Genomic DNA, 8,662 nt, shown 5'->3' with positions numbered 1-8,662 from the left:
GGTTAGAATTTGACTGTGATTAAGGCGAGAATGAGAACCAGGAATCACTGACTGGAGCCAGACCCTGGAAAACTTCGTTTGGTGCTCCCATGAATGCCAACGGTCTTCAGACCAGGCCCTTTGGAAGCCTGGCATTAGAGGGACTGAACTTGAATTGCTGCAAATGTTTGGTTCAACTTCATTTTAAATATTTTTAGGAGAATGTTGTAGCAGATGCTATAGCAGATACCTCCTGCTCCTTAACATTTCAAGCCATACCTGCACGCTCTGAAGTGCCAGCTCTTGCGCAGACCAAGAACTTTTTCTGACTGCCAGGGTTCACATGGCTGATTGCCCACACCCCACAGACCTCAAACAATGCAGTTGGTTATAAAACACCAGCTTTATTTCCCCTTGGGAGAAATAATAGTGGGCCACATGTCCTATGCTGGCTCCCAGAGTTCCCCAATGGACTTACGTTCTGTTTGTCCACGGTGGGATTTACAACACGATCTTCCCTTTATTGGCTGCCTTCCCTGCCCAGTCTCACGTCCCAGTCCCTGCAGAAGTTTCTTGGGAGCACTTCCCAGATAAATAGCCGCGTGTCAATCCTTATGTCAAGATCTGTTTCTAGGGTAGCCCAAATTAAGACACACTCATACACACACACACACACACTATCTCTGGTTGGAATAAAAGAAACTGGCAACAGTGAAGAAAAATACTGTGGAGAAGAACACTGGTTGAGGATGAGGTAGCAGGAGATTTACTTGTCACTAAATATCTTTCTCTTACCTTTTGGCTTTTGGATCATGTCCATTGGTTTTATATTTAAAAACTAAAACACCTTTTTTTTTTTTTTTTTTTTTTGAGAGCGGTGAATTGAGTTTTATTTGGGGCAAAATGAGGACTGCAGCCCAGGAGGTGGCATCTCAGGTAGCTTTGAGAGATTGCTCTAAAGAGGCAGTGGGGGAAGGTCAATATATAAAGTTTCGGTGAATGGGGAGTTCAATACCATTAAGCACTCAGTTTACAAAAGGGTTTTCGGTTAGTCATGAGGCTCTGATGCCACCGTGAAGGAATTTAGTGCTTCTCTAGATATGAGGAGATGCAAGGACTGAGATCATAAAATGTGTTCCTAAAAACCTCCAACTATCTAAAGACCTGTCCCACCAGATTCACTGGAGCACAGAGTGCCTCACTCTACCCTGAACTCGCTTATGGGGTGTTGAAGGTCAATAGCTAGAGCAGCATGGGGTTCAATCTCTGTAGAGGCAGATGGCAAATGCCTTTGCTGTTCAGTTGTTGGCAATGCTCTTGGTAAGTGCCAATTTGTAGTTGACATGGCCCCCTTGTGGTCATAAATCAGACCATAACTTGGGGGGCATTTCATGACCATTCTCGAATTGCTGGGAAGCCTTGTTCCCAGTTCTGAAGGTTTTTGCTGATAGGCCACTCAATGCGCTATTTCTGGACTAGGTCTTAATAGTCAAAGATCTCTGGACACCTGTCTTCTAGTCATGGTCCAGGAAAGTATTCCCTTTTGTTACATCTTCCCATATCTAGAGTTACACTATTACAATCATTGATCATATATCAAGCTATACATTTGGTCAACCGCTTCAAGTCTAGTCATCATTATTTTCATTGGAGGCTTAGGTAATACACTTGGTAATACAAGAAACAGTAATCTTGTGAAACAGGCAAAATTCAAACAGTATAGTTAATAACAGTGGAATTAAAAGTAAATATTTTAGCCATGAGCCTCCCATACCAAACCAGTTTTTTAAAAGATTGTCAAGACTAGGGAATGGGTCACTTAGGCAGAAATATGATTTTTCATATGGTTCATCAAGTGTGTTACATTAAAGGATTTATCAGGAATGAAAATATAGCATTCACTTTGAATTGTAGCACGGATATCTTCCTGTGATGCTGTGAAGTGTCAAGGGCCTTGCAGTTGTGTAGCACTGCCTTTCTCATCATAGAGATCTCAGAATTCAATAAGCTAATGGCCCAGTTAAAAGCTATTTAAAGCTTATGAAAGTTGTTAAGGCTTCGATATAGCCAATTATATCCTCCAACCTCAGTGAAGACACACACACACACACACACACAAAGCTGCTAAATGGTCATACCAGTAGAATACAGATCTTTGACCAACTGGGATCATACCAATGGTAGATTGGTTGGGGTTGCCTCTAATTTGTTAATGTGTATGACCTTAAATTCATGGAAATTCAGGCTACACCTTTGTATCCATTCCTGTAGATATCAAGGCCATAAATTAGTGCCACAAATCCACTGAGTTCCATACCAATTGCTCTCTCTAAGTGTAATAATAGGCATAGTTCATAAAACACCCAGTTTTGTCTCATAATATTACCAGGTTGGTCACTTTTAGTATGATTTAATTGTTCCCAACATAGAGGAGCTTTTAAATTTAAGTGATCATAGTCTGGTGTTAGCCACATAGATCCATCCCATTATTGTGGGAGTTTTCCTTTTAATAGATGAAAGGTTAGTTTTTTGATTGAGACTTAGCTCGTTACTCTGATTGAGTTTGAATGACCCTAAGAGAAAACATAAATCTATGGCCAGGATCAGAGCAGGTATTATTAATTGGCCAGATGAGAGGGTCTCATCTAGTAACATCATGAATAGTCAGAACAGGACTGAACTCTCATCTAAAATAAATTTCCTAGGGGGTATCCAATCAGAGTCCTGAAAGAGAGAAATCCACCAAGGTAACCCAGAATTACTAGACTCAGGTTATTGGCCACAACCCAACAATTGAATTGAGATTTAAACTAGCATAGACTCATGTCCATGAAAGAAAACATTTGATTGATAGGCACAGGTCCAAGGAATCAAGAAAATAGTGTAAATGATCATATGAATCAGTTCCAGCATCTTGGGCAAGCTGTCTACTTCTGATCTTGTCTTCTTGTCCTAGTGTAGCGCAGCTTCAGCTTTGAGACTCGTTTTAAAGTGAGTTTGAGGTCAGCAGGCCTCTCTATAGGACAGCCCAGCTTAGGGGCCTTTGGAAGTGAGAGTTAATTCAAGAGTCAATTTCCCTCCATTTCACTGTGCATGAGTCAGTTAACAGTATCTGACAGAAAGGTCCATCCATCCAGGTTGGAGACAGTTTCTTAAATTATGTCTTTTTCCAGTCTTGGTTGCCGGTCATGCCTGAGGCATCCAAGTTAGTCTGCACTCCCTGAGGAGGCTGATGGGTGCAAGGGTCCACTCCTGGTACCAAGGCTCCAGTTCCTTGTGGAGTCCTGGCGAAAGAAGGAAGTCCACTCTGAGTCACTTCGTCGGTCACCATAACTGTCGACTAAAAAGCATGTACAACTTGAGAATTGTGAGTTAAGTTTTATTTGGGGCAAAATGAGGACTGCAGCCTGGGAGGCAGCATCTCAGATACCTCTGAGAGACTGCTCCCTGTTTAAAAAATAAAATACTTTTTAAAGAAAGAGACTCAAAATAAATACTTTAGTAGTGTTAGTCGCTCAGTAATGTCTGACTCTATGTGACCCCACAGACGGTAGCCTCCCAGGCTCCCCTGTCCATGGGATTCTTCAGGCAAGAATACTGTAGTGGATTGTCATTCCCTTTTCCAGGGGATCTTCCCAACCCAGGGATTAAACCCAGGTCTCCTGCACTGCAGACAGACTCTTAACCATTGACCTACAGGGAAGTCCAATAAGTACTTTAAAGAACTTTAAATCATTAAAAGTACAGTAAGTACTTTAAATCATTAAAAAATTAACTGTAATTTTACATCAACATAGTCACATGTGCTTTATATCAAATACTACCATATTGGAGACCACCAATGCATTAATTTATGTCACTGGGCAAATGCTCTTTGATAGAGTGAGAATTGATCTTTTCTTATGGTTTGGTTCATGATTTTGAATATTTAATACACATGTCATTGATTAAGAAGACCGTATATCTGTACAGGTGATCTCCTAAAATTCAGGCCAGTGTGTGTCCTCTTGCATCAATTTGCGCAAATGCACAACCACAGTAAATAGAATAACCAAATGCAGGCTGACGAGACCTAGGCGACTACATTCACCATTCACTCCCTTTCCATAATGGTCAGCTGTAGGGTCAGGATAACATTGCACGTGCACCTATCCTGACTTTGAGCTACTTCTGATGGGGCTTTTACATTTAACATAAGCAATGAAAGCAGATACTGTTAATGATTCAATATTAGACTCAAAATTGCTCCTTTGCATTCCAGATCTCAGATTTGTTTAATTAAGAGCACCCCAAGTTGGCATGGTAGGCTGTGTAAAAATAAAACATAAAAATGTTGCTAATTTATTACTTATATCTTTAACCACTTTTTCAACATTGGGCAATAAAAACAAATACAGGAATAAACTGATACCAAGGACGATCTAAAACTGCAAGTGCACCATCATCAAAGAGTCTACAAATAATAAATGTGGAGAAAAGGGAACCCTCCTACACTATTGACGGGAATGTAAATTGGTACAGCCACTATGGAGAACAATACAGAGGTTCCTCAAAAAACTAAAAATAGAGTTATCATATGATCCAGCAATCCCACTCCTGGGCATATATTCAGAAAAAAGCAAAAACTCTAATTTGGAAAGATACATGCATCTCAGTATTCATAGCAGCACTACTTATAATAGTCAACATATGAAACCTAAGAGTCCATTAACAGATAAATGGGTAAAGAAGATTACACACACACACAGATCCCTACAATGGACTATTAGTCTGTCCTAAAAAAGAATGAAATCACGCCATTTGCAGCACCATGGATGGAGGTAGAGACTATCATAGTAAGTGAAATAAGTCAGATAAGGATAAAATACCTTATGGTATCATTTATATATAGAATCTAAAAAATGATACAAGTGAACTTATTTACAAAACAGAAACAGACTCACAGACATAAAAACCAAACTTATTGTTACCAAAGGGGAAAAGGGTGAGAGGGGGATAAATCAGGAGGTAGGGATTAACAGATACACAGTACTAAATTCCAGTGCACCAGCCCTGAGCACTTATCTCATGCATCCAACCTGGGCTCGTGATGTTTCACCCTTGATAGTATACTTGTTTCAATGCTGTTCTCTCTGAAAATCCCACCCTCGCCTTCTCCCACAGAGTCTAAAAGTCTGTTCTGTACATCTGTGTCTCTTTTTCAGTTTTGCATATAGGGTTATCGTTACCATCTTTCTAAATTCCATATACATGTGTTAGTATACTGTATTGGTCTTTATCTTGCTGGCTTACTTCACTCTGTATAATGGGCTCCAGTTTCATCCATCTCATTAGAACTGATTCAAATGAATTCTTTTCAATGGCTGAGTAATATTCCATGGTGTATATGTACCACAGCTTTCTTATCCATTCATCTGCTGATGGGCATCTAGGTTGCTTCCATGTCCTGGCTATTATAAACAGTGCTGCAATGAACACTGGGGTGCACGTGTCTCTTTCAGATCTGGTTTCCTCGGTGTGTATGCCCAGCAGTGGGATTGCTGGGTCATATGGCAAATTTTATTTCCAGTTTTTTAAGGAATATCCACACTGTTCTCCATAGTGGCTGTATTCTGTTTCTTCTGTGGGTGTTCAATGTAATATTTTAGTTGAAAAATGAGTTACATTTCCACCTTTGAACCGCTGATGTAGAGGACAGCAACTAGTACAGGCTGCTGCTTAGAACAGAGCTGTGGTTAGATATGTGTGTTTCAGGCAGGCCACCCCCATCAACTGTGTGGAGAACAGGTGTCAGGGAGTGTGACCACAGCTCTCTGCCTCCTGGGAGACTACCCAGGAGGTAGCGGAAAGTCAGAATGGAGACTGATTTGCCACTGAAGCTTGACAGAGGGTGGTTGACATCTCGAGCGTGCGTGTGAGAGTCTGTCTCTCTGTGCGCTCAGTCGTGTCCAACTCTTTGTGACCCCATGGACTGTAGCCCACCAGACTCCTCTGTCCACGGGATTCTCCAGGGAAGAATACTGGAGTGGGTTGCCAGGCCCTCCTCCAGGGGATCTTTCCAATCCAGGGATCGAACTGGCATCTCCTGTGTCTCCCGCATTGGAGGCAGATTCTTTATCACTTGAGCCATCAGGGAAGCCCCTAGGGAAAACACATTAAATAAGAAGAGAAGTAATCGAGTGTAGGGCCAGAGAAGCAATGTCATGGCACTATCAAGCACTCTTTCCACAGGCACAGGCGCTGATTTCACAGCCAGACCGGAAAACGCCTCCAGGAGTTGGATTCTGAATATGGCAATTGTGATACAAATGCTTCTTGGTTGATTTATTCCCAAAGGCAAAGAATTGCATTACAATTAATCCCTCTGAAACAAATTTATCAAAGTTTCCATATCATATCCAAACTTGCTCAAATGTCTCCATCTAGACAGAGATAACAATTGGCACTTTAAAGAAAAATTATTATGAGTTTTTTAATTGGGAAAGGTCTACATACATTGGCTACTTTTAAATGGGATCTTTTCTCATTAATGAAGGAAAAAGAGAAAAAGAAGAGAGGGAGGGACCTAGGACCACCCCAAGCATAGGCCTCAGCTCCACTGTTCCACATTTGGAAAATTAAGGAAACTAAGCTCCAGGGATCCTTGCTTGCAGTTCCAAAACTCTGTGCCTAATTTCATATTTGCAATTTCACAGCTTTTCTTAAGGCATGCCCACATTATATAGACTCCTAGGACCCCCAAACCAGAGCCAGCCTTTGCCACCAGCTGATTTTGAACCGTCTTTCTCCTGCTGTCACCTGCCAGGATTTGCTCTCCACACCTGACCACTGCTCATTTCCCAAATCACTACTTTCCCCCAGTCACTCCAGCCACTGGTCTCCTAATGCCTTGAGCACATCAGGCAGTGGCCAAGGCCTCAGGGTCTTCGCACTGGCTGTCCCCTTTTGTAGGATGTTCTCCGGCTCCCCTCCCAGGTGCTCACTTCCTTGGGGTTGTCTCAGGTGGTACCTTCTCCACAGACCTCCGCATGGAACCTGCTCCTCCCTCCCCGTGCACGCACCCTCACCCTCCCTACCCACTCAGTTTTCCACATCATTTTTCATCTGCTAACACACTTCACCCAGAAGAAGGAAATGACAACTCTCTCCAGTATTCTTGCCTGGAGAATTCCATGGACATAGGAGTCTGGTGGGCTATGGTGCCTAGGGTCACAAAAAAGTTGGACACATCTTAGCGACTTAACAACAAAACACTTCATAATCTAGTTCTTTACCTTTTCTTTTCTGTCCCCCATCGTCCCCATATTAGAATGGAAGTTCCATAAGGGAAGGGAAATTCAAAGTCAGCTCTGTTCACTGGTGCATTCCTAGCACCTAGTAGATAGTGCATAGCAGTCACTCAGTTAACATTTATCTCATAAATGCAAGCACCCTGCCTGCTGCAGCTGGGGCCCAGCTCTGGCCAAATGAAAGGAAAGTTGCTTCTCAGAGGTGACTTGGTTTTGTGGGCTGGGTCAGGTGTCTGACCCACGGGCTGAGGCCACAGGCGCCACTATATCCTGTCCCTGCCTGTCTGCCTCAGGAGGCATCGTGGAGCCCTGGACAGCGCTGCCACCTAAGAGTGAGTGCTCCCCAGAAATGTTGAGGCTGGGATGGGGAGGGCTGGAACGTGTCTGTCTCGTCAGGGCGGGGGACCGTGGGACTTCGATGAGTCCAGTCCTACGAAAGTGCAGAGATGTTTATTCAGAGCTGGTGCTAATTTCCTGCCTTCGCACATCTGGCAGACACCCACCAGCCTGACTGGGGGGTGCACTGGTGGCGCTCCTGGGAATGAGGGCCTGGATTCTAACCCCCCGGGGACACATCTCGGAGTGGTATTTGATCCTGGCGCCGCAAACAGGGCGTGTGTCTATGAGGTATAGGGTGTGGGTGACACCGAGATGTCCACGGAGCAGGGGATCCCCAGTCAGCTAGTCGGGCCCCCTCCCGCTGCAGACAATGCTGATGACATCACGACGGTCGGGGATTTATATAGCAGTTTAGGGTTGCCAAGCTCTTCGTCATAACCTCTTTCGTGTCATGGTCATCCAAACCTGGTAGAAACAGACAGCAGGAAACACCGTCCTGTTTTCCACAGGAAGAACACGAGGCTGAGTGGTTGGGGGGCGCGGAGATCACAGAGCCAGCACACGTCCAGGCTGGACAGGCTGTGCCCTGTCCCGTGGGCTCACGGGCCCGTGGGCTCACGGGCCCACGATACCCTGGGTTTCTCACTTGTGGCCATATTCCCCAAAACCTTCAAGGTGGCTGAGTGCAGAGACTCATCCCCAGGGTTGCATGAGGGGCAAGGTGCTTCACAGGCAGAATAGCAATGCTGGCCTCTCAGCACCCGCGGCACACCCCCAGCCAGTCACCAATCTCTTACGGATGGCAGCAAAAGAACAAAAACCAAACCACTTGTTGCTTTTTGGAAAATGGTAATCAACTGAGAGTCAGTGAAAATTGAAGACAATCACTGGCGTAATCTTGTGATCAGGAGGATCATGGCTGTGATGGCAGGTGCATTTGCAGCTGTCTTCTCTTCTGCACTTGCCAGGAGTCAGACTCCGTGCTACGTGCTTGGCATGTGTATCTCATTTATGGCTTCCAACTGCTCTGTGATGCAATAGTATTGTTACTCCCA

General features: G+C 44.0%; 1 long non-coding RNA gene across 2 annotated transcripts in view; it reads right to left on the bottom strand.

The window, feature by feature from the left end:
* Positions 1-841: 841 nt before the first annotated feature.
* LOC136163343 (uncharacterized) overlaps positions 842-8,662 on the bottom strand; it is a 44,179-nt gene continuing 36,358 nt past the window's right edge. For both annotated transcript variants that reach the window (XR_010662225.1, XR_010662226.1), the window contains one exon: positions 842-6,120. This is a non-coding gene — a long non-coding RNA (uncharacterized lncRNA). The remainder of the gene's footprint in view (positions 6,121-8,662) is intronic.

This window comes from Muntiacus reevesi, chromosome 1 (assembly GCF_963930625.1).
Source record: "Muntiacus reevesi chromosome 1, mMunRee1.1, whole genome shotgun sequence".
NCBI lineage: Eukaryota > Metazoa > Chordata > Mammalia > Artiodactyla > Cervidae > Muntiacus > Muntiacus reevesi.
Note: the sequence above shows the minus strand (reverse complement) of the source record. Positions and strands in the feature narration are given on the sequence as shown.